The 26,591-nt window shown below is 47.1% G+C and overlaps 1 long non-coding RNA gene and 1 pseudogene across 2 annotated transcripts in view; both read left to right on the forward strand.

The window, feature by feature from the left end:
- Window positions 1-4,528: 4,528 nt before the first annotated feature.
- The window catches only part of LOC144338034 (uncharacterized), a 28,396-nt gene continuing 6,333 nt past the window's right edge, over window positions 4,529-26,591 (forward strand). The window contains exon 1 of the long non-coding RNA XR_013411771.1: window positions 4,529-6,267. This is a non-coding gene — a long non-coding RNA (uncharacterized LOC144338034). The remainder of the gene's footprint in view (window positions 6,268-26,591) is intronic.
- Window positions 15,017-25,407, forward strand: LOC100429678 (uncharacterized; annotated as a pseudogene). The gene has a single exon (XR_013412858.1). The product of XR_013412858.1 is annotated as an uncharacterized LOC100429678 (transcript).

Raw genomic sequence — 26,591 nt, forward strand, 5'->3', positions numbered from 1 at the left:
GCCCAGCCACTGCATCTTGGACCAAGGAGGTGATGAGCCCCGAAACAGTCCAGGGTCTCTAGGAGAGCAACCCCCAAACCATGTTTCTGGCCCTGCCTTCCCTCTGTTATTCTGGGAAAAAACCCGACCCTACATGGGTGGGAGGTCCCATCTGCAGAGACCAGCCTTGTTTGTTTCCATAGGATTTGACTACTGAGGGGCACAAAAATACATAGCCAACTTCCCCTTGGAGAATTCACTGTCTCCCCCTCCAGCAGATGACTCCAGGGTCCCTGGAAGCATAGGAACACACTCCAATGGATGACACTGTTTCCTCTCGTCTGCAAAAGAAGATCCTCTCCACTCACAGAAAACAGCAGCAAGACGGTTTCCAGGCACCAGCTGTCATTGGGCTTGTACCGTCACAGTCCAAGCTGAGCACGCAAGGCACGGTGTGTTTCTGGCTCCCCTTAGCTGGAAGCTCAACTTCATGTGGCCACGTCTTAGATGGTGTCAAGGCCTATAGGGTAAACAGAACTCTCTGAGTCACCTTTCCCTGCTGTTCAGGACCTTTGATATAACAGAGACGGCCATTGGCTCCATAGGGGGATGATGGGGAAGAAGGGCCCAGGAAGGCACTTTGCCTTTGTGTCTTGTCCTTGGTATTTGGTGGCCAGCACCCCTGTATTTTTCTAATCCTGTTAGCTAAGAATCTGGAACCTGGGCCAGAGGCCTGGGTTCTAACCCTATCTCCAACCTTTCTCTACCATGGATACGCCCTGTACTTTCCCTCGTCTGTACAGTGGAGCTCATAATCGTACCTACCTCGTGGAACTATCATGAGTCTTAAATGAGCGTTACCACGCATGAAGTGAAATGCTTACACCTGGCAGATAGTAAATGTGTATTATCAATTTACACTATTATTTGACTATATTTCTACCATACAGAGCAACTATTGCCTGGTCATATGTCCTAACAAATAAACTGTGGTGACAGACAAGTAACTGTCTCAGTGCTTGGTGAGACTCAGAGACAAAGGATACCACTGACCATCAACAGAATAATGCCCCCTAAAGATGTGTAGACCCTAATCCCTGGAACCTGGGAATGTGTTAGGTTACATGGCAAAGGGCAAAGGAAGGATGCAGGCGGCCTGGTCTCTTCTGCAGCTGCTTTCTAAAACGCCAGGACTTTCTTCCACCAACACATTCTCTAGGTTTGATTAGATTTAGGAGGCTGCTAGCATCTGCAACAATAGAAAGAGCGTATATTATTTGGGATGCTTGTGTGGCTTATACAGCTCCCAACCCGTTCGGGAGTCTTAACACAATGTGCTAAAAGATGCTGAAGGCTGGGTTTCCATTTCCCAGACAATTCCATTCTCTTTAAGAAAACTGCCAATAATGATAAAAAACATTCCAGCCAAGTGGAGTCTTGCCTGAATGAATCCCAGGCCCTGCCGCCTTGCCCGCTGGTTCTGTCAGCCGCCAGTGTTCTGGAAAGGCTACCCCAACATCAGGGAAGCCGGATCCTCCCCCACGCAGTGATGGGTTCTAGGCCATTTCTGCTGCCTTGGTCTGGGGGTTTACCATCCTCAGAAGCTCCCAGTGCCTGGAGATGTCTCACATCCTGGCCGAACCTGCTCCCTTTACCAAACAAGGTCAGGATTTATAACTGCTTTTGTGGTGACATCTGGCTCATTTTCCTCAAGTCCCCCTGCCACTCTTTACACATATATATATATGTGTGTGTATATATATATCTTTCATCTAAAGTCATTTCATGTCAGTTCAATTCCTTCTCTCTCTCTCTTTTTTTTTTTTCTAGTTGTTTGTTTAGCCTTTGGAGACGGAGAACGAGGAGTAAGAGGACTCATTACCCACAGCTAGTGACTTGGGTTAGAAGTGAAAGCACTTCTGCTGGGCCCTGACTTATTTATTTATTTTTGGCCACAGAACCACAAGGCTCGGTCCCCAGCGAGCCGCCCGAGGACATCTTGTGGCACCATCTGTTTGCCCCCACCCGCCCCCACCAACCGCCAGGCTCCGATTGTTGGTGGTGGTGGTGTTTTCTTCTTTTTTTTTTTTTTTAAAGTTTTTGTTGACTTTATACATTCTGTAGCTCTGTGTTTTTTAGACTCGGCTTGCTCATGTAAACGCAAAACCAGGACAAGCAGAATAAACAAAGAGAGGCTGGCAGAAGGCTGGGTGTGTCGCCTCAGGGCTGCAGATGTTCTGGGGCCACACTTAGGAAGGCCCCCGTGTGCATGCAGGGCGCTGGCCGGAGTGCCTTAGGATGCGTCTAAAAACTTCTCATTGCCTCGGGGATTAAAATAGCCACACTTCCTGCTCCTCGGAGAGGGTATGCACAGAATGTGGGTGACTCACCGTCGGTGGTTTTCGATGTGTCTGTCATAAGGAGGTATCATCAAAAGCCCGGCCTGTTTCAGATGTTATTTTTTCCACCCTCAGCCATGCAGTGCTGGGAGAGCAGAAGGCCTAAAACCAGTGTTTGTTTTGAGCGGGGAAAGTGAAGGCCGAATCAATTGTGCCGCAGCGAGTAAAAACTGAATGCGCGAGGGGAAAAAAAAAAAACTGCAAACAGTGTGAAGACCGAGTTTCAAAGTTCTTGTTTTCAAAAAATTTAATTATATTTCAACTAAAGCCAAACTGTCAAAACACGGGAGAGTGATCTGCCTGCTTTGAAAATGCATTAGCCTTCTTATGTAAAAGCCAATAATTGATATCCAAGACGAAACCAGAGCTGTGGGGGTTGGGGGAAGAAGGAAGACAGCCTCTTAGAACTGCTCAAAGGACACTTCCCTATCAACCACGTGCAAAGCTTTAGATCTAAGTTTGTGAAGTGGGAAATTGGAGAGGAGAACAAAGGCAAAGCTAAAACGCTCCATGAATGGAGAGGGTTTACAATATCAGGCCTGGTTTATGAGATGTGTGGGCCCAGGGGCACTGTGAATTAGAATTTACATAAGCGAGAACCTGGAAGAGATCCTCAAAATTCTCAACAGCTTTGTAAATAACAGCAGGCTGTGCCTTCTTCCTCCTGAGAAATGCCAGGGTGTGTCTGGGCTGCCCCCAGGGCCGGGCTAATGCCTGGGCCCTCTCCTTGCTTCCTGCCCAGCTGGTTTTCAGGTTGTCTGATTGTCTTTTTTTTTTTTTCCCCAGACTTCACTCAGCCACTTCCTCCAAAAATGGACCCTCGGTGGCTAAGTCTTCGCCCTCTTCATCTCAGTTCCCATTCCTGCCTCTCCTTCAGTGATCTCCTAGAACTTTCTAGTTTCTAGCACAGAGATTCTTAATCGTGATCTTTTGATGGGCTGAGAAGTGTGTGTATTCTTAAACCACTCTCAGATTAAATTAAGCTTGCGCTAAATAAAAAATACTGATGGAAGCCATATAACACGTATTTGGGATAGAGCCAGAGCAGGCATCAAACAGATCATGAGAGTTTGAATAAAGTATCAAAGGGCTGGGAATGACTGGCCTACTGCCTGGGTCCCCAAAGGCAGCCACCATTTCCTTCTTGGGCCAAGCCACTAGCTTCTGGGAGTACCAGGTTCCTCCAGCGTCTCTGTCGTTTCCCCTTGATTGCTGATCTTCGAAAACAAGCCCAGGTACCTATAATGTGAATGCTATCAGGCTTTAGAACCCTTTCTTCGTCTACCCTGCTGACATGAGACAGTCATCTTTCTCCCAGTGTGGCTGATCCCCACAAATATGATACATATCCTGTAGCCCAGTGTCTGGTAGAATGGACTTTCTGGTCTATGGTCTAGGACTCTCTATTGACCTTGGAAGAGAGTTGCCAGATAAAATACCGGATGCCTAGTGAAATGTGAATTTCAGATAAACAACACATCCTTTTTTTAGTGCAAATATACCTTAAATGTTATAATAAAAAGAATGCCCCATGCAATATTTAGCGCATACTTACACTAAACAATAATATGTTGTTTATCTGAAGTTCGAATCTTACTGTGCGTGCTGCATTTTTCTTTGCTAAATCCGACAGCCCTTCTGGAACCTCTTGCATTCCGAATGAATGTGGCCTCCACAAGCCATGCATGAGAGTGAGTTCTAAAGGGAATGGGAGCCAGATTGGGGCTGTGTTCTCTTTGTAAGGTTCTCATTGGCGCAACCCATCACGCCAGTCATTCTCATTCCTGCTCCATGCCTGGGGTGCTCCGTTCACACCCTGTCAGCGTGCTGGTGATCACTGTCATGGCTCTAGATCTAAGAGAGCCACGACAGTAGTTCTCAGCTTTTCGGGCTGAGGCTATGTTTGCTCATCTGGGGGCCTGGCACACAGTAGGTACTCAATATATACATAAGCAGAGCTGGTGGCATAGGAAGCAGAAAGCTGGCACCAGGCTTCCTCAGGCCATGTCCAGACAGCAGAGCCCCCCCTTTGACGACCTCCAAATGTCTGGGAAGCCAGCGGAAGCCTCCGCACAGCTCACACACATAATGATAGCTTTCTCCTTTCTTATCCCAGACAGTTTGGACGCTGAAAAAATTGCTTGGGGGAATCAGCAGAGGGTGAGGGAAGCTCAGAAACCAGCCGTGAAGGAAAACAGGAAAGAAGCGGCTCTGATTAAAAGCAGCCAGCTCCCAGCTCCCTCTGCAGGGCCGGGGTCCTGCTGGGAAGGGGAGGCTGTCCCCCTCGCCCGCTGGCGCAGGGGGCAGGCGGCTTGCACAGACCCTGCAGACGAGCCCGGGGGCTCTACAAAGAGGAGGGTCAGGGTTTGGTCAAGCCCTCTCCACAAGATGCCCTTGCCCTCACACCTCTCCTAAGTTCCTTCCTCCCCCACCCAGGCTCGGTGCTCGGGTCCACAGCGTGCATCATCTGAGGGGCTCCGCAGAGCCACCTTCCGTTTCTTTCATCGCAGAGAGAAGAGCCTCCTTTCAAGTTATCTAACACTTGCTCTCAGCACACAGCATTTATTGTTAAGCGCTGTTGTTGGCCCCTGCATTTCCAAGATATTTATGCAACAATATATACATTAGGACACAGCCACTCTGTGAAATAAGTCAGTAGTACCCCATTAATTTTATAAATCCAAGAGAAGGCCCAGAGACGGTGAACAACTGGGCCATGGTCACACAGCAAGCCACGCATTTGTATAAGACATGAGTGGTAGGCACAATTGAGGCACTGGAGAGACAAGATGAAAAAAGACACTGTTCCTGATAAAATGGTAAGGAATTCAGACACATGTTGAGCCAACAGGTGTACAGTGGGGAAAGAAAAGAGATGCTGCATGAGAGAATGAATCACACGCGGAGGAGGAAGGGAGTAATTTTGCTGGGGAGCAGGGGTGTCAGGGAGCATGGATAGGACATAGTGGCGAGGCTCCAGGTCAAGCAGCCTGTCGGTGCTGAGGTTAGGCCTCCGGGTAATGGCAAAGAGACATCAGACAGATGGTGCTGGTCAGAAGGGCCAGCTGGCCTGGGGGGCATGTGGTAGGGAGAGGGGAGCAAGGGTTACTGCCCAGAACACCTGAGTGCAGTGTTGCCTCTGGCATTCACAACATTTGGACGAGGGATCTCAAACTCTCTGGGCCCACGCCTGAGTTTCTCAGCTGAAGCTGACTGGGACTGGATTTGATCCTGTAAGAACACTGTTAGCGCTAACATTCCAGGATTCACTGTGAAGCCATGAGCCCTCCAACCATGGTTCATTGCATGGATCCAAACGTAGGCCACTTCAGGCTCAGCACGGTCCACGGAGATGAGCAGTCAATGACTTACTGATATTTACTGTGCACCTCTTATGTAGCTGGCACTGTGCTGAGCCTAGGGCTTCAGTAGAGCAGAAGCAGACACTGTTTGGGTGCCCTGGCAGGGACTGGAGAAAACTAGCTGCAGACAATATTCATCTCTGCACCAAGTTCTTCATGGTCTCTGCACTCTTGCTCACCATCGCTTCTGCACCATGGGTGAGCACAAAGCGATTTCTGGGTAATTTCAGACACACAGCTTCAGCAGGTTCGCACTTTGATCTCAGCAAAGTTGCATTCTGCTGCTGTGGCACGCTCAGCTCCTCCTCAGGGCGTGGGAGTCGCTGTTTAAGTAGATCAGAGTAAGCGGTACCCTGCTGAAGAGGTTTTTCCAAAGCCTGTGGTCAGTCACTGAGGGGCAACGTCAGGAGGGGCAGGTTCACCCCCCAACAGACTCACGCACCAGCCAGCCAGCTCACAGCCGATGGGTGGGTGAGGTCTCTCTCCCTTGAAAATGTCTGTAGCACCCAGAAGAGGCCCTGTTTAAGGTGAGTGCTCAGAAAACTCTGTGGTGTTCAAGAAAGAGTAGTTGAAATAAGCATTCCTATGCTGATATTTGATGGAAATGACTCAAAGGAGTATTCAGACCTTTGGGGAAAAGGTATTCTTTAGACCTTGGGATGTGGGGCAGAACCAGGGAGAGGCAGAAGAGCCCAATGGCAATAGCATGGGGCTGGGAATTTCCCTGCTTTGTTTGCTGTATTAGAAGGCAAGGTCACAACTAAGTTCCTCATGATCAGAAGAGCTGGCCCGGGGATCAGGTATCCCAGTTAACTGGGGCAGAGTCCCATTCCCCACTGTTGTCCTTGCCTAATTATGAATTGTTCCCCTTTCATTCTCGGAAGTGCCATTGTTTGAATAGTGTATTATATGGTCACACTTGAAAAGATAAACCAGATGACTACTTTGAAATCTCAAATAACTAGGATAGAGGAGACAAGCGTCAGAAAGAATGATGCCCACCCAGGTCCTATGACGTGGCCTAGAGCTGGCCACTTCAGTGTAGCAGTCTCTTTCCCAGAAGCTCAAAGTGCTTCTCAGTTAGGACTATTTTCATCAGTTCTTACCCCTTCCCAATGTCAGGGTGACACTAAAGTTCTGGCCCTTAGAACAAAGATTTTTCAAACCCCAAGTTGCTGTGCACACTTTGGAAGTTCTTTTCTTCCTGCAAAGTATCTGTCCCTGCCTTTCCAGCAAGCCTTCATCCATTTCTTCCCATATCTCATGATCTGAGTGCTCTGAAGAGTACATTTTTGGGGGGAGAGCTGCACAGAGCTATCTCAGAATTACTGCATCTGAAGGGAGGTCAGGGAGTCCTTGGGATGTGGTAGAGAGGACCCAGACCTGGGAGTCGTGGAAGTCTTAACTCCAATCCTGCCACTCTGGCCGCATGACTGAAGGCCTGGATTTCTCATAAGTAAAATGCACATATGGTTGATGAGAGAAGTAAACCAAGAAACGAAGTAGGGTGACCAACTATGCCAGTTGTCCAAGACTATCCTAGTTGTAGATCTGAAAGTCCCAGGAAATCCCTCTGACCAGGCACACTGGGATGGCTCGTCATCTTGAATGCTGCCTGAGATTTACTAACTACTGAGTAAATTTTAGCTCTCTCCCCTCTTCCTGAAAAAAAAAAAAAATTGCATTATTAATGGTGAAATTTAAGAGATAGTGATAGATTAGTTAGTGGTAGAGCTATTTGTGGGTGCAAGGTTTTCCTAAAGCACTTAAAGTAGGGTGCACTCCCTACTCTACTGGCCAAGTTGGCTGTGACTCCACTGGTGAAGAGAACTGGCCACAGACTCTGGGAATCCCAAAGCACTGAATCCACCTATGTGTCTCTGGTGTGGATCTTACCATTTCACCCTTTCCTTGTGTCCATAGAACTGAACTGGCCTGGAGACTGAGATGTGCTGATGCATCTCACGATGGGAAGCACGTTCTTCCTGGAGAGCAGGGAGTTCCATGCCGGGCATTACTCCATGCCCTAGGGATGCAGCAGCCATCAGAACCCTCTCCCTTCCATCTCAGAGCTTATAGTCTGGGGGGAAAATAAACAACCAGCCAGTAAATAATCAGGTACTGTAAGGGCAGGAGTGCTAGGTAGCTGAAGAGCTGGAAACTGAATTAGGAGACTGCTGGTGATGAGAGTTGCTATTCTAGTCTAGATAGGATCATCCGGGAGCACTCTCTGAGGGGGTAGCATTTCGAATAAGCCATGTGATGATCTGTGGGAAGCAATTTCTAGCAGAGAGAACACCCAGGGTCAGGGCCTCAAAGCAGGACCTAATCAATGTGTTTGCGGAAAAGGCAGGAGTGGGCATGCATACAGGATGTGAGACCAAGTGAAGGGCCACTCATACAGCCCACGATGTCTTAGTCCCTCTGTGCTGCTGTAATAAAATACCTGAGACCGGGCAATTTATAAATAATAGAAATTAGGCCAGGCGCGGTGGCTCATGCCTGTAATCACAACACTTTGGGAGGCCGAAATGCGTGGATCACTTGAGGTCAGGAGTTCGAGACCTGCCTGGCCAACACGGTGAAACCCCCGTCTCTATTAAAAATACAAAAATGAGCCAGGCCGTGGTGGCACATGCCTGCAATCCCAGCTACTTGGGAGGCTGAGGAGGAGAATCACCTGAGCTCAAGAGGTCGAGGCTGCAGTGAGTTGAGATTGCGTCACTTCTCTCTAGCCTGGGCAACCGGAGTCAGACCCTATCTCAAAAACAAAAACAAAAACAAAAAAGAAGAAGAAGAAAAGAAAGTATTTGTCATAGTTCTGAAAGCTGAAAAATCTATGATCGCGGTGCCAGCAGGTTTGGTGTTGGGTGAGTGCTGCTCTCTGCGTCCAAGTTGCTGCCGCTTGCTGCTCCTCACAGGGCGAAAGGCAGAGAGCCAAAAGGGCCTCACTAGTTCCCTCCAGCCATGAATAAGGCACTAATCCCATCCATGAAGACAGAGTGCTCAGGGCCTAATCACTTCCCAAAGGTCCCACCTGTTAATATCATTGCATCGAAGATTCAGTTTCAACATGAATTTTGGAGGGAACACAAACATTCAGATCACAGCACATGGTAACACCTTTGGGTCTTTTTTTTTTTTCTTTCCAATTATGATGAGAAGATTGGAAGTTTTAATCACAGGAGGGAAGAGATCTGGTTGATGTTTTAAATGGCTCATGCTAACAGCTGCATGAAGACTAGCTGGTAAAAGGGCAAAGATAAACTATGTGGGGAGGCTACTGCAATAGTGAGGGTGAGAGGTCAAGGTGGGCTGGGTCCAGTGGCAGCAGCAGGGTGGTGAGAAGTGATCTGGTTCTGGATATATTTTGCACATTGATCTGATAAGATTTGTTGATGGGTTGGAGATGCAGAGTGAGAGGGAGTTGCTGATGCTGCCAAGGGCCCTCGCCCCAGCTGTGTGGTGATTCCACTTATGCAGGTGGGAGAAGCTGGGGAGGAATAAGCTTAGGACCATCAAGACTTTGGGCTTGGATAGTTCCCCTATGAGATGCTAATTAAACACCTGAGTCAAGCTGTGAAGTAGCAGTTGTACGTATTGTATAACAGGTGTGATGTTACAAATATTCAACAGTTCCTCAGAAACAAAACACAAGATTACCGTATGATCTGGCAATTCCACGTCTGGATGTATATCCAATGAGAATTGAAGGCAGGGACTCAAACAGATATTTGTACACTCGTATCCGGATCAGCATTAGTTACAACAGCCCAGCGTTCATCAGTGGAAGAATGGATAAACAAAAGGTGGTCTATCCATATGACGGAAGAGTATTCAGCCTTGAAAGGGAGGGAAATTTTGACACATTCTACAACAGAGATAAACCTTGAAGACATTATGCCAAGTGAAATCAGCCAGTTAAAAAGGACAAATACTGCAGATGAAATACGTAGAGTAAGGCTGGGTGCGGTGGCTCACATCAGTAATCCCAGCACTTTGGGAGGCCGAGGTGGGCTCCCAGATCAGGAGATGGAGACCATCCTGGCTAACATGGTGAAACCTTGTCTTACTAAAAATACAAAAAATTAGCCAGGTGTGGTAGCAGGCGCCTGTAGTCTCAGCTACTCAGGAGGCTAAGGCAGAAGAATGGCATGAACCTGGGAGGTGGAGCTTGCAGTGAGCGGAGATTGTGCCACTGCACTCCAGCCTGGGTGACAGAGCAAGACTCTGTCTCAAAAAAAAAAAAAAAAAAAAAAAAAAAAAAGAAGGAAAGAAATAGAGGAGTCAAACTCATAGAGACAGAAAGTAGAATGGTGGTTGCCAGGAGCTGGGGAGAAAGAAAAGAGGAGTTGGTGTTTAATGGGTATAGAGTTTCAGTTTGGGAAGATGAAAATAATCTGGAGATGGATGGTGGTGGTGGCAAAATAATGTGAATGAACTTAGTGCCACTGAACTGCATAGTTAAAAATGGTTTAAATGGTCAATTTCATGCTATGTGTATTTTATCACAATAAAAGCAATTCAACAATCACTGTGGCAGGGGTACTGACCAGTCAGAGTGGGTACTGGCCATAAAGAACATAAAGGTCTAACTATAGCAGGGAGCTCCGTCAAATGCCAGCACTGGGCAGCAAGTGCATAGTTCAAAGCAGAGGCCTGGGCCCCCATGCAAAGCTGAAGTTAAAACTAGGGCACTGGTAAGATCACCCAGGGAGAGAGCGTAGGTGGTGGGGGGCAAGAAGGTAAAGAAGATCCTCCAGCTTCTCCATGACCAACGCGCCAGAACACGAAGCTGTAAAATGAAGCCTTATGCTGGAGGCAAATCTGAGATGCGCGCAGCCTCCAACTGAGCACATTCATGCTGAGATGCATCAATTTCTGCAGTGCTGGGCTTCTCCTGCAGCCTAAACATACAGACATTCTTCCTTCCACTGTGGCCATCAGTGTCCTCTTTAATGTGTCCGTCTTCTTTGCCTTCTGCGTACACTTAGTTGCCTAATTGACCTTCCCTCCAGTTGGTCCCTCCAACCGGTTCCCAAGGCTACAGTCCTGTGGGACTTTCTTCCTGCCTGAACTAAGCCACCGCCTCCTCTTGCATCCTGGTCTAAGATGACGGGCAGAAACCACATCCAGGGATGTCAGGTGCATCCTGGACAGTGTGACTGAGAGTCACTACCCTGGTAGGACAGTGAGGGGTGTGGAGCGTAGTTCCAGAGACTGTGACCCCACAGGTGAAGCTAGGCTGAGGACACATCAGAGCAGCCAGGTTTCAGAGAAAAGGGCTCTGCCAAGTCCAAGGGTGAGTGGGATCAGGGGAGGAGGAGGAGCAGGACACTGACTCAAGGCTCGCGCGTGAGTCTTAGTGTATTTCTGTCAATCATTGTGTTGCTCCTTTCCCAAAGAATCCTGATTTGCAGCACATCAGCTGCTGGTCTCTCTGCCTCCCATCTGTCCATCCCAAATTTCTTTTTCTAAAGCAGGGTTTGGAGAGGGGTAGTCCTTGCCTTAGGCCATGGGCATGCAAATCTTCAAAGCTTCTTGCTGTACAGTTGACATTAACAATCTTACCCTGACATTTGCAACCCTCTGTGGTCTGCAGTTGCCCAGTATTTCAGATCTACATTCACTGCGTGGTTCTCACGTATGACTGCTCTCCCTGCTCGCTGAACAGTCCTGAGCTCTCTGGCCTCTGCACCTTTGTGTAAGCTTTTCCTTGCAGCTGGAAGACTTTGCTTCCCTTATTCTTTTTGACCACTAGTTGCCAAATCCTGTGCTGAAAGAGGTGAACTTACTATAAGGCTAATGAGTTTTAAGCTTCAGGCTCCTTCCATTTCAGGTTCATCCCTTACATGGGCCTGCAAGTACCCTAGCAGTCAGTTCCCAAGACCACGTGTTTTGCAAAAATAACATGAATAGATTAAGACTTTGGGCTGGGCGCAGTGGCTTATGCCTGTAATCCCAGCACTTTGGGAGGCCGAGTAGGTGGATTTCTTGAGGCCAGGAGTTCGACCAGTCTGGTCAACATGGTAAAACCCCATCTCTACTAAAAATACAAAAATTGGCCAGGTGTGATAGTGCACACCTGTGATCCCAGCTACTCGGGAGGCTGAGGCAGGAGAATCACTTGAACCCAGAAGGCAGAGTTTGCAGTGAGCCGAGATGATGCTGCTGCACTCCAGCCTGGGTGACAGAGCAAGACTCCATCTCAAAAGAAAAAATAAATAAATAAGCAAAATAAAATAAAGACTTTTGTCTCTTTTCACCTCAACTTTGCCTCCACACACCTCATTAGTTTCTTGTCGTATTGAAGTGGCTTTGGACAGTTTTGGCATCTGGTTAGGTGAAAATTAAGTCAGGGAGATATTTAGTTTGAATTTGGTGGAACATTGATGCAATTTGCAGTCTCTTCAGCCTATATGAAGCTATCGCCAGCTGTTCTGATGTAGAAGTGGCTTGCAGGGACATCCTTCAGCTCCCTGTGCTGGCTCTTGTGGCATTTCCACAGGGAGGACAGGGTCTGAGGTCATATCCCAGCATAAACATGTCCTGTGACCCATGTCCCCAGAGCCAGGCCGATAGGAAAGTGGAAACAGGATTCGCAATGTGTGGAGCCAGAGTCTAGTCTTCAGAGAGTTTTTCAGCTATCAGATGTATAAAATTGTAAGGAGAAGATGCTGTTTCCATCAACACCTAGTCCAGATGGAAATTCTCTGCTGTCAAGAATGTGCCCGATACCATAGCAGGACTGGGAACCAACCCAAATGTCCATCAATGATAGAATGGATTAAGAAAATGTGGCACATACACACCATGGAATACTATGCAGCCATAAAAAAGGATGCATTCATGTCCTTTGTAGGGACATGGATGAAGCTGGAAACCATCATTCTGAGCAAGCTATCACAAGGATAGAAAACCAAACACCGCATGTTCTCACTCATAGGTGGGAATTGAACAATGAGAACACTTGGACACAGGATGGGGAACATCACATACCAGGGCCTGTTGTGGGGTTGGGGGAGGGGGGAGGGATAGCATTAGGAGATATACCTAATGTAAATGACGAGTTAACGGGTGCAGCACACCAACAGGGCACATGTATACATATGTAACAAACCGGCACGTTGTGCACATGTACCCTAGAACTTAAAGTCTAGTAAAAATAATTGGCCTATTCTTTTATAATTGTTGGTGTTAAAATGACCAAATAAATTAGTTCACTTCAGTAACCTAAAAAAAAAAAAAAAAAAAAAAAAAGAAATGAAAGAATGTGCCCGAGAATGCAGACGATACAATTGCGAATGCAAGGAACAGACTTTGGGAGGTGAGGAGGTGATCGGGCGGCCCAAGGTCGATTGAGACACTGGTGGCTGTGGAACCCTTAGAGGGGTTGTTTCTGTGTGGTTGTGAGTGTACATGTCTTTATGCTGGAACATGCCAGCCTAACATTTAGTGTGTGTGTGTTCACGCTACACTACATACATGTAGAGTATTCTATACTATATAGACATAGTTATGATTATCTAGTTGCATAACATACAAAACGGTTATGAATTACAGTCCACGACAATGAAGTCAAAGGAAGCCCAGTGGTTTGTTCGTCACAGAAAGAGTAGAATTTGGGATTTTCATTTTAATCCATTGACAAGCAGGGTTTCCATGTCCTGTGTGCACGGTTCCAGGAACAGTTTGCTCTTACCTGGGTATCAGGAAGGGGCTCCTAGCCAGGGCAATCAGAGAGTCATTCTCACTGACTGCCCCAGCTGACAGTCCTTCTCCTGCCCCAGTAACATCTGGCAAACCATGAGACGGGGGAACAGGAATGGGTTTGCTCAGAACTCTGTGAATGAGGCCATGGGACCTGGGGCACACCCAAAGGAGCAAGAAGCAAGCAGACCCCAAATACATATTGACCCAAAGGCCGATTTTCTGACACAGCCACACACATCTCATCACACATCCTGGGAAACAGTGTCACATCTGAGCTCCAGAACTCCAAACCTCTCATAGTAGTCAGGAGAACACTGGGATGAGTTTAGCTTTTGAGAACCATAAATGTGCCCAAGTGTTGGTTTGGCTAGCAGACTGGAAAATTCTTAGGGTTCAAATTCAAATAAGAATAATATAGCATTGCTAGTCATGACTACAGTATTTACTTAAATTATGCTCTCAGATCTCTATGAAGACAATCCAAAACATAATTAATACTTTTTTTTTTTTTTTTTTACTACAGAGGGTGTTTTGATTGTATACACACACACACCCGCCCCCAACACGCACACACTATAATATCTATACATATATTTGCCATGCAGAAGTAATGGAAAAGTGAAGGGTATTTTCGAGTTGGCAGCAAATGCCCAGAATGGGTGAAACTGACATCCATGCTCTGGGCACGGGGAGCCTCTGAGCAACCCACACTGCTCTGCCCTGGCCTGAGCGTGTGAGCAACCCGCACTGGGGTGTCCTGGCCTGAGTGTGTGCTCAGAGGCCTGCTCTGCCTCTCCATGACCTAGTAAAGCACGGTGGCCTCCTCCCTCCCTGCCCAAAGCATTAGAATGTCAAGCTCCAGTCCCTGAATGCCATTCTCTCCCTTCCCCTCAATCCCCCCAGCTCCCCCTCCCCCACGTCCTGTCTGTTTTAAAGAATGGGCACCCAGCATTCCCCCCTGCTTCTCATTGGGAAGGAAGGCAGGTGTACGGGAGAGATCTGGGTGGTTGTGGAACAGGAATGGAACCTCAAGAGAGTAATGAGGCAGGAAGGGAAAGGGCGTGTTGAGGTGCAAGAGCTGGGACTTCATAATCGCTGCGAGTCCTGGAAAGGAGAGGGGTTTGCTTGGAGGGCGATTGCCTTTCATGGGCTTCTTGGGGGTGGCGGCCTTTTGATCTGCAATGCTGCTCCGTCCAACCCTGGGCACAGAGTTAGCCCTTTCTCCAATGCATGGGGCTTCCGCACTGGATCAGCACAGAACCTTGGGAAGGAGGGTGAGGACTCTAATACTGCAATGCCCTGGAAAACCACCAGGAATCTTGGTGTCCTGTAGCTGTCTCTCTCCAGGGCCTGGGATTCCTCATCTGCATCTGGATATCCTTCATCTCTCAGCCGTTGCCCTGTCCTTGGTGAACTGCTTGTTAGGATCAAAAGTGGCCCGCGCCTTCCTCTGGGACAGCGCAGAGCACCGGGGCCAGAGGCTCAAAGCACCTCCAAGCTGAGATCAGAGACTTCGGATATCGCTGATCCAGAGGCTTCCAAACTTTTCCTGGTGATTGAATTCTTACCACGAAATCCAGTGAGGAGCTCCAAGGCCTCAAGCAGATGGAAGAGGAACTGCTCTTCTTGAAGGCAAGGCAGGGCTCTCAGATGGCAGGACTCATCCCACCCCCTGCCACGGCCTCTCCAGGGTGACTGTGGAGCCCCAGTGCTCTGTGGAATATGGTTCACAGAACACCTGCATCTGCTGTTGGGATGCCCCCAAACTGTAATAGCAGCACGCTGAATCTTTCATCAGAAAGAACCATCTTATCATCTGGAGGCTGGTCAGGAAAATAAACTCAAAAGCCAGCGCCCCTCCCTTCAGAACTCTGCTCCTGAGGTCACCTTTCAGTCTGCATAAGTCCTCCCAACCTGGGCGCCCCAGAGCTTCTCAGCGGATCCATCCCCTCTTCCATTCTCTCCCAAGGTTTCAGCTGCATTCTGCTCTGCATGGTCTTCCTCTCCTCTTCATACAAACTAGACCTTCACCCCCTGCCCGCTACGGCGCTGCAAACGCCACTGAGATACATTTGTTTGGGTCCCAATGTCTTTTGGGGGCTCCAAAAAGCCCAGAAAGAGTCATGCCTTCAGCCATGGCCCATGGGATGCCTTTTCCCGGAGTCAGCCCCATGGGTCAGTGATCCATGCCTCCCCAGCCTCCCTTGAAGCCTTCAAGTCTGTGTAGAGGCACCTTCTGTTCTCTGGGCATTCCCCACTTTGTTGCAGAGGAATTATTTTCTACTCAGCGGCTTTCAGGTAGAGAAAGTGCACGCGGTATGAAGGATGTGAAGATGGAGGGCTTGACGTCGTAGGTCATGTTTTGTGGTTAATTCCCCCACACAACAAAACAGTGAGCAAATGTTTATAAACAGGAACTCTGTGTTTCAGTAATGAAAGCCTCTAGCCTTGCCACACTGATTGCTGGTGCGTGCACACACACACACACTCACACACCCTGTTTTTCTTACACACACACAGCTGCATGGAGCAGAGAGTGGAAAGGGCGTCCAGAATAGTGGATCAGGCTTATTATTATTATTTTTTATCTCCACCAAACTCTCTCTCTCCTTAAGCCCCAGCTGCCATCCCCGCCCCACCCCCACTGGACAGCATGTTGAAGGAGTAAGCTGCGGGTCAGCCCATAGTTTAGACAGAAAATTAGGCAACCTTGGGAGAGACGGGTTTCCAGTAGACATGCACGGACGCGACGGTGAGGTTGGCCTGAGACGGTCCTTCCTGGATGCAGTCACACTCCCCATCCCGAGTTTTACTCCTTGGGGGGATTGTGGTGGGCGCCTGGGCTCCTCTCGCACCAGCACACGGCCCCAAGCTGGCCTAGGTAGCATCAGCACTGGGGTGAGGGATGAAATGCAGGTTTAAAGTTGGCTGTGGGGACTTCTGATTTCTCCACCCCATAGATAAGTGACTGTGGGGCTTCCTCTCCCAGGCCTTTCCTCACCCTCCTTTGTCTTTCCCTCTTTCTCCGTGGGAAAGGTAGAACGGGACTTGCCACCAGGGACATCCAGGTACATTCCTCTTCCCAATCAGCCTCTACCCATTCTCTTTCTGTCTCGTGTGTATCAGTGAAATTTTCTTGTGTAGCTTCTCGGATTTGCAAGCCCGCTTCACATCCTAGACACAGACCCCCTTCGCTGGCTCTGTGAAGGCTTCACGTTCTTGGGGCATTCGAGACTTGACTTTCCAGAGCAGCTGTGGATCCACCCTGTTCCCCTCGGTTTGTGTTGTTTGGTTTGGTTTGGTTTTTTCTGAGAGGGAGTCTCGCTCTGTTGCCCAGGTTGGAGTGCAGTGGCATGATCTCGGCTCACTGCAACCTCTGCCTACTGGGTTCAAGTGATTCTTCTGCCTCAGCCTCCCCAGTAGCTGGGATTACAGGTGGACACCATCACGCCTGGCTAATTTTCGGTTTTTTTAAAGACAGGGTTTCATCATGTTGGCCTGGATGGTCTCAAACTCCTGACCTCAGGTGATCCACCCACCTCAGCCTCCCAAAGATCTGGGATTACAGGTGTGAGCCACCATGTCCAACCTCCCCTTGTTTTTGACCTTTGTCCCCAAATGTCTTTCATCCAGTTACTATAACTTGTAGCCTTTTTGCAAGTAGGTATCTGTAAGCATAGAAGATTTGCGAAGTGACCCTTAGTGGCACCTGTGATCAGATCCTGTTAATCTGATTTACAGAAGAAACATAGGAAAAAAGGAAACTCTTCTTTTATATTAAAATAAATAAGGTGTTCAATTTCAAGTTTCAGAGATCTTTCCTTTCTTCTCTGAAAATAAATATACAATTGTCTTGAGAGTCCTACAAGCCAAACACAGGATGCCGATGTTCTCACCACTTCAGGCCCTTCGCAGGGCGAGGAACCTTAATCTTGAACAAGCGACTCCCCCAAAATGATGCTGATGTTTGTGAGTGGGTTGTGTGCATTTTCTGGGGGAAGCGTCCCATGTTCTCAGTTGCACATCACACAGGGGTTCTCAACTCAACAAGGATGTAGAGCTGCTGCCTTGGATCCTCTTTGACAACTTCTTCCTTTTATCCACCAAGGACAATCCATCCCCCAAATTCTTTCTCTACAGCGCCCCTCAGATACATTTCTCCTCCCTGCTCATCTGGATGACACCTGGATGTAGTTTCCCATGACCTTACAACCAGCCTCCAACTCCTGACCACAGTCTTCAACGCCCGCTCTGACAGCTCTCGGTGCTCACTCTCAGCTCCTCTCCCTAACTTCTCGTTGAAGTGGAAACCCAGACTCACCTGGATTTTCCTTCTGGCTCTGCTGCTTGAGAGCTGTGTGGCCCCTGATAAGTTGCTTAAGGTCTCTGATCCTTGGCTTTGTTATCTAAAAACTGGGATAACAATACCTCTATCACAGGGCATTTGATGAAGATCAAATGAGCTAGCCCAGGTAACAAACCTGGTACATTCCCTACTGAGTTTTTAAATCAATGCTGCTCCCCGTCCCTTCCCTTTTCCTTAGTCTCACTCCCCACCTTTTCAATCCAACACTGCACTGCGCAGAGTGGCTTCTCAGCAAATGCCTTTGCTTCATGATTTCTTACAACTCAAAGTTGCCTGTGATATCTGCAGCTGGCTTTGCAGAGCTTGTAGATTTGGGTGAGTACTGGGAGGTAAACGCAGGAGGTTTCGGGGAGCAGAGGGGATGGAAGAGGGTAAGGAGCAGGGTGGTTCTGCCGTTCATTTAGCAAGAGGGGGATGGGCTTCTGGATTTTCTTTTCTTTTGAGCATCTGCTGTCTCCATCTGAACTCCAGAAAGAAGCCTCTAGAAAAGTCTACAAAGCGGGTGGTGGTCCCGTCATATTAATCACCCAGGTCACTGTGCAGCCTCTTATCACGGGGTCACTTGGAGTCAGAATTGTCCCAGGCTGTGGCTGTGTCTAGACTGTGTTCAGGTAGATGACGGGAGAGGAGCCCTCTTGACTTCCTTGCTCACTCCAGGTACCCTTGCTCCTGTCCTACCTGGCATTTTTATTCCTGGTTTAGAGCAGAAACGGATATTATGTCCGCCAGTCGATTTGTGAGGATAACAGAACCATTATCCCCCATGGAGTAACTTCTTAAAACATGAGTCCTTTTTTTTCTATTAATTGTCTGTCTGTTGACAACGTTTCTTGTGTCTGTAAAGTGCTCTGAGCTCCTCGGAAGAAAGGTGTTACTTAAACACAAGGTATTATTATTATTTTTGTCAATATCATTATTTCATAAAGCAGGACCTCTTTAAAACTGCAATAAGTGTGGAAAACAATTATTTGGTTTGCTTTGGTTCCGTCTGGGGTTTATATCCAGGTGCAACATCCAGAAAACCAAGTTGTGGAGGAAAATGATAACAATGTGTTTATGTGCTTCTTGTCATCTTGTCATTTTACAGCCTTCGGGACATTATTCATGAATCCCCTGGGGTTATAGACAGACAACTCTTGTCCCCCATTTAAAAAACAGGGAGGAGTTGTGGAAGAAAGAGCCCTAAGCTGCAGCACTTACCTGAAACCCTTTTTGGGATGTGCTGGAAACACCCTTTCTACTCACGCACAGGATGGCTGAAAGCCGACGATGTACTTTGCTGGCCAGCAGCTGTTGGAAGGGCAGGGGCGTTTGTGTCCCTTCTGAGCCCTTCTGTGAGGAGGGTTCCTCCCATGCCCTCTTCCAGACACTCTGACTGCTCACGATGCGGCTGGATGCGCTGAGTGGGTGCCACGAGGCCGGCTCGATTGCATCACACGGTAATGTGCCAAAACTGAGCAAGATAACAACTGCCCAGCGAAGCAATCTCGTAGGTTGTGAGAAAGTTCATGTCTTTCAAGGCTGGGTTTGGATTTTGGGGGCAGTCACAGGTCTTTGTCTGGAGACACTTCCGCTCACCCGGTCTTGCCAGAGTTTGTGAGTAGCGGGTCCCCACATTCTTCCATTGGGGCACAGCTGTGTGGGGAGGAAGTGTGGTGCACTGGAAAGACGGTGGGCCCTGGAGTCATGCAGACCTCTGTTTAAATCCCAAACTCACCTCTTACTAGCTATGCAACTTTGGGCAAATAATTTCCCAGCCTGTTTTGTCATTGGTAGGATGGGAGCCAATAATATCAATAATATCTTCCTTGTGGGGTTGTTGTGAAAATTCTTGTGAATAGTTGTATAGCTCTGACATAGTTTGGGAGGTGACAGGAGCAGCTCCCGCAGGCGGGTGAGGTGAGATTGTGTTTGGTGGCATTACGTTGGTAGCTTGAAACTGGCCATGGGCAGGAATATTTCCACTATGGAAATCAGCAAGTGCCACAAAGCGGGGTGATTGCTTCCCGAAGAACTTACTTCTCAGTATACTGCTGCACAGTAGGCACTCAATAAATGTAGCTATCATTAGTAAACTTGGGTAAAACCCACCTTCATTCAAAATGTAGAAATAGAATACAACCCTTATACAGAACATAAAAATCACTGCTTGTTTTATAAGAAAAGTAGTATCACATCTGCCCAAAGTTGATCACACAGAAAGACGAATGTGCGGCCTCTTTTGATACATGTTGCTTGTCATTTAGATCTATTGCTTTTGCTTATGGAACTTGGGAGCATATTTTCTGTTGCTTCTAGTAACTCCAGCAATTGTCTGGCTTATAATAATGCACTGGCTAAAACCCAAACTACTAGGAAAAAAGAAAGGAGAAACACTTGTCAGTCAACAAACACTCAACATGGTGCTCGATTCCACAATGAACACAGAAATATACAAATGATTCTCGACTTCATGAAGCTCATAGTCTGCATGGGGAGGCAAGGGAAAAGGCACACATATTTTAAAGTAGTATAAAAAATGAATAGCTTTCGCAAACACATTGTATGTTACAATACGTTTTTACATGTAAGAAATTCAGGCACAGGGAAGAAGTGAAGTAAATTTTTTCGGGTTACACAAATAGTAGTAGGTCGCAGAACTGAAATGTGAACTCAGACTGTAGATTTACTTTCCACTGATAATTAGAGAGCAAGAGATGACATTACATGCCGACATAAAAAAGAGCTAAATTTTATATGTAGATTATTAGGGAATGAACAAACTATAATAAAAAGTTAATTATGTGATCCTGGACAATGTCTCAGGGTGTTTGGGCTGCCATAACAAAATACCATAGAGTAGGTGGATTATAAATAACCGATATTTATTTCTTACTGTTTTGGAGGCTGAGAAGTCTCAGATCAAGATGCCAGCAGATTAGTGTCTGGCAAGGGCCCACTCCCTGGCTCATAGATGGCAGTCTCCTTGCTGTGTCCTCACGTGGTGGAAGAGACAGATGAGCTCTCTGGGACCTCTTTTATAAGAGCACTAGTGCCATTCATAAGAGCTCCTCCTTCATGATCTAATCGCCTCCCAAATCCCTACCACCTAATACCATCTGATTGCGGGTATTTCAATATGTGAATTTTGGGGGGACACAAATATTCAGTCCATGACAGACATCAACTGCAGAAAGATCAGAAGAATTAAAAGGGGGCAGGAATCATCACATGCTAAAAACTGGCGGGAAAAGCTCCATAGGAAGATGGGATTTCTCCTGTATCTTGACAGATAGTTTGTGATATTTTCAACACAATGAACACAACCTGGTCTACACATGTTTTTGCTAAATGCAATAAGCCATCTGATGAGACTGCTGTGTCCAAGATGGATTGGGTGAACCGCCATGAAAGACAGTACAGAAAGGCAGTGAAGAAAGCCTTCTCTTTTCTATGCTTGGACAATCTGAAAACATCAGGGAAAATCCAGTCCAAACAATATTTTGGTACTATACAGACTTAGTCTATTTCTCTAATTAAACAAATCTTTCTTGTGTCTCTCACCTTCCTCACCTTCTTTCCTGGTCTAATGTGAAAAAAAAAAATGATGTGTTTTTTTTCCAACTGTAGCCAACCCAAACACAACTTCAAATAATAAATACTGAAGCAATGATGACAGAGCCATTGCTTGGCTGGAGGAAGCAATATTTCATTTCATACATCATTTGCTACTGTGCTAGGCAGCAATTTCAAAAAGCCAGTGAAGATTTGGAGAGTTAAGAAGGGAGGAAAAAAAACTCAACAACATTACTGCTCCATCTCCATTATCTTATAAGACATATTGATGCACAATAAGAGGTAGCCATGACTGTTCTGATTTACACGGTAAGGACAAGATGGCACTAAACTGTTTCCATAGCATTTTATGTGTCATGGGCTTTATTGAAAAGATAGTGATTTCTCTCTGTGGCTCAAATCTGGGTTTTCTAGAGCTTGTTTTGGGGTTGAAAGCAAATATGATGCACATGCGCTATGGACTGAGATAATCTGAGGTCTCTATGGCAGAAAAGTAACTGAAACTTGCCATCAGTCCCAGCAGCCACTATCCATCCTTAGGCTTTTGACCAAGCCAGAAAGGAAATCGGGGATCCTGTCTGCAGTGGAAGAAAGAAGATGCAGGCGATAGAGGAGGTGGAGAAGGAGTAGCTGCCCCCTCTTTCCTACCTGATTATCTGAGCTAAAGAATTCCAGTGCATAATTTCATCCCCATCCCTCCCTCATAATACACAGATTTCCAGCCTCCACCAGTTCTCCATCACTCCATTCCCTACTTCCTACCACCCCTCCATATCACAAGTTCATGTGGGCGACTCAGAAGTCATATCCACATTGTCTGGGTCTTATAGTCCTCCCTGTACTGACACTGGAATATCTATGGTGCAGTTTCCTGACATACTGTTTGCCCTGGCCTTGCTCCAATCAATCACGAAGACTGGGTTTGAAGGTTGCAGGCCAGAGTATTAGCACACTGAAGAGTTGTTCCTGACACACAAAACCTTACCCTGATCACTCCTGAGAGGTTGTTGACCTCAGGAATGGCCAGAGTATTGTGTGTTGTTAAAATGGAGTATCAGTTACTCGTCCCAAAGAGGAAAGAGAGACCCAGATATGAGGAAGGGTGGCCCCAGGGTAGCTGACCCTCAGCTGTAGTGAGGGCAGCTGCTGGAGTCAGGCCACATCCACTTCTCCTGGGGCCCCTGTGTACAGTCTCTCAATTCTAAAGGGTGCTTCAAAGCAGGTTCCATTGGGTCTGGCTTACTGGGGATCCCAATGGCTTCCTGCCCCACCCCACCTCCTGCTCCCTCCAGACAGCCCTCAACAGCTCTCAGCCCGCACTAGGCTCTTTCCTGGACTCTAATTTCAGGAAAACATGAATTTGAAATCTGCATGACCCCTTGGATTCGTTACTTAAAACCGCAATTTCTCATCAGTGAACTGGGGATAAGAATACTACCTATCCAGTGGTGTGCTGGTAAACGTTGAACAATAGCTCTCAAATAATGAAACCAACCAATCAACAAAAGGAAACCTCTGATTTCATAGCACTTGCCAATTTCCGTGGTGTACATACTTCCACCATGGCCAATGTCAAGCTGTTGCCATGATGTCACTGGGTGTGAAGATGGGAAGAGATAGACATAATCGGCCCTTGTGAGCTGGCTCTAAGACACCCCTCTTTCTATGCACTGAAGTTACTGAGGTAATGCACAGGCAGTACTTACAGCGCTAGCCCAGCGCCTGGCACACAGTAGGTGCCCTTATTATAGTAGTGCCTCACACCAGCCAGGGCTCTCAGCTTGCAAGTCTTCTTGCCTTTCAGAATGCAGTTAATGGATCCTCTCTTTTGAGAGAAGCAAACTGCAATGATTTTTAAATAATATAAGGCTGTCATTCCTGGCTCCAGATCCACTGCCCTCAGCATCTTCTTGGAAATAGCTCAGAGTCCAGTGCATGTGCTTCAGGATGGCATTGGAGAGAGAATCATTCCCTGCCACCACAATGGTTGAATTGTATGGTCCTTAGAGCCACACTAAGCTGCCTTGGCCGGTATCACAGTACTTTCGCTAATACTCTGCAGTATCCAAAACATTGTTTGACTTTTAGCAAGCTCCTAATGTGTTTGTTCCTTTCCTAAGCAACAGCTATGCTGCTGGCCACGTCTGACAAAGAAACAAAGTCACATTGTTCAAAGCAAACAACTCCAGTATCAGTTGGAACAAATAGACAATCACACTCCCAGACCTCAATCTCCAAGCCCAGCTGGACCAAGCAGAGTGAAAAGGCTCAAGGCCACAAGGCAGCAAAACACACCTTTATCTGCTTTCAAAAGGCCTCTGTCAAGTACAGGTTTTATGTGGATTTTCCCCCCCAACTGTTACTAGTATCCTTTTAGAACCTGAAAATAGCCCGTCTGTCCTTACTGATGGGTTCTGTTCCAGGTGACTTTGATTGATTTATTTTTTTCTCACCGCCCCCTGTGTTTAGAAGAGGACAAAAAGGTTTACTTTTGCTTCTCTGTTCATTTTTTAAAGGTCTTCCTAGTAAGACTATAGTTTCATCCTTTTAAACCCAGTTTCCCCATCTGTGGGACCAGGTGATCATTTGGATTCTTCTCCTGTTAGATCTACTACAATTCTGGAAGCAGTCGTCCCTTTTCTGGTCTCCTGCCACAAGAAAGCCTGGCACTAATGGGCAGAGGGGTGTGTTGTGTGGAGGGCTTTCTGCTACTTGCAGAAGTGCCTGAAGACTATTGTTTGCAGCCCTGTAGGTTCATGGTAAGAGACGCTCAGAGGAACCTTCTAGAGAGCTTCTCCTGCAGGCCACTGGGCCAGCAGAGCACAAGATCCAGCCACCGGCAGTGGTGGAGAGTCTCACCAAGTAGAAAGGGGTCGAGATGAAAATGAAACTAGACTGGCCCTTAGCCAGCCCTGAATATGTGGTGTGGCCTCATGCACACATTTGTTGTTGTTGTTGTTGTTTGTTTGTTTGTTTAATTAGAAAAGTAACTGGTTACTTGGCAAACACCTAGTCAGGAGCTGCTCACAGGTGGGTTGGAGGCTGCTAACCTTGGTGCAACAGGGGAGTATCAGGGGAGCAGAATGGATTTGTCACTCTGAGAACCTGACCCAGGGAGAGATGGCCTTGTTTGGAGAGATTGGAAAGGTGGGCCCCTAAAGACTCCAAGGATAAGGAACTGTATCCTGAGGAAACAGCAAGATGTCTCCAGGCCTGGAAGGATGAAGAAGGGAAATCCAGGCAGAAAGAGCAGCTTGGAGAAAGGAGCAGAGACACAAAGAGCCCACAAGCCTGTGTGTGTGGACATGGGCTAATGTTTTCCTGAACAGAGAGTGGAAGAACGCGTTCTTATGAGATGACTAACTTATTAAATTATTGTTATGAGCTTTCTGGGTTCTGTGGTAAATTCATAAGGAGCATGAGGGATGGGTGCAGTGGTTCACACCTGTAATTCCAGTGCTCTGGGAGGCTGAGGCAGGAGAATCCCTTGAAGCCAGGAGCTCGAGATCAGCCAGTGCAACACAGTGAGACCCTGTCTCTACAAAAAATTTGTGAAAAAATTATCCAGGTGTGGTGGCATGTACCTGTACTCCCAGCTGCTGTGGAAGCTGAGATGGGAGGATGGCTTGACCCCAGGAGGTTGAGGCTGCAGTGAGCTATGATCAAGCCATTGCATGCCAGCATGGGTGACAAAGCAAGACCCTGTCTCTAAAAAAAAAAAAGGAAAAGAAAAGGGGGAACATAAGGTGACCCACCTGGCAGACACTTTTCCTTCCCTCTGTGCTCCTTAAGGTCCTGATGTTTCTCCTTTAAAGACCTCCAGGATCTAAGGGAATGAGTCCCTCCTTTTGCCTGTCAACACAATTTTCTGTATAACTCAATTTGCTATTAACTGTGACTTGCAATATCTCTTCCATCATGGTTGTTTTGCACTGCTTTTTGCATTTTAAAGTACGACTTAATTCTCTTTTCACTTTTAGATGAAGTCGCTGTCACTCAGGCTACAGTGCAGTGTCATGATCTTGGCTCACTGCAACCTCCACCTCCAGGGTTCAAGCGATTCTCCTGCCTCAGCCTCCCAAGTAGCTGGGATTATAGGCATGTGCTACCATGCCCTGCTAATTTTTGTATCTTTAGTGGAGACAGGGTTTCACCATGTTGGCCAGGCTGGTCTTGAACTCCTGACCTCAAGTGATCTGTCCACCTCCGCCTCCCAAAGTGCTGGGATTACAGGCATGAGCCACTGAGCCTGGCCTCTCTAGTCATTTTTAATCAACTCAACTGGAGTATAATTTACATACAATAAGATGCACAGAATTGAAGCGTGTAGTTTGATGACAAATGCATGCGTGTAAGCACCATCCCAGTCAGGATGAAGCATCTCCATCACTTCAGAAAGTTCCTGCATGCTCCTTTGCTTTTGTCATCCCCCTCCCCGTTCCAACCACCAACCCAGGCAATCCAGGCCACCCATAATCTGAGTTCTGTTATAAAGTTTTGTTTTCCCTCTTCTGCACTTGCCGTATGAACAGAATCAATTGGTATACAGTCTTTCAGGTCTGGCTTTTTTTGCTCAACATAATGACTGGGGTTCATCAATGCTGAGTAAGCCTATGAGTAAGTAGTTTGTTTCCTTTTACTGCTGAGTAGTACTATATCGCATGAATACAATAATCTTTTCTTTTTTAATTTATTAACAGATATTTAAGATTGTTTTCTCCATTCATTTTTTTAGGGGAGAGGGACTTGCCTTTCCAACTAGATTGTGAATTCTTGAAGGGCAAGGATGTGTCTCACAGGCTCTGTCACCCACCCCTGAAGCACCTTATCGAGTGCCATGTCAGAATAGGCCCTCCAACGTGTTCATTAACTGAATTATAGTCGTGGATAAGATGTGGTCCCTGCCTTAAAAAGCTGTTAATCTAATTATGGAAGCAGCTAAAAACACCAATCCATTATTCCAAGACAACACGTTTATCCATTCATTCAGCCAGTTTTTATTTTAAAGAAGAGAGAAAACATGTCCATGAATACCTAAATCATGGGGCAGAAAGTGAAACGTGGTATAGAGGAAACTCAGGCGAGGAGACACAAAAACTGAGAGCAAAGTGATGTCTTTTGCTAAGAGGCTCCGGGAAAAATCTCAAAGGGGAGGAGCGAATGCCCAGACCTCAGACACTGGGCAGAATTTGGACACAGGGAAGTCATTGTGGGCTG

Source organism: Macaca mulatta, chromosome 1, assembly GCF_049350105.2.
Source record: "Macaca mulatta isolate MMU2019108-1 chromosome 1, T2T-MMU8v2.0, whole genome shotgun sequence".
Lineage (NCBI taxonomy): Eukaryota > Metazoa > Chordata > Mammalia > Primates > Cercopithecidae > Macaca > Macaca mulatta.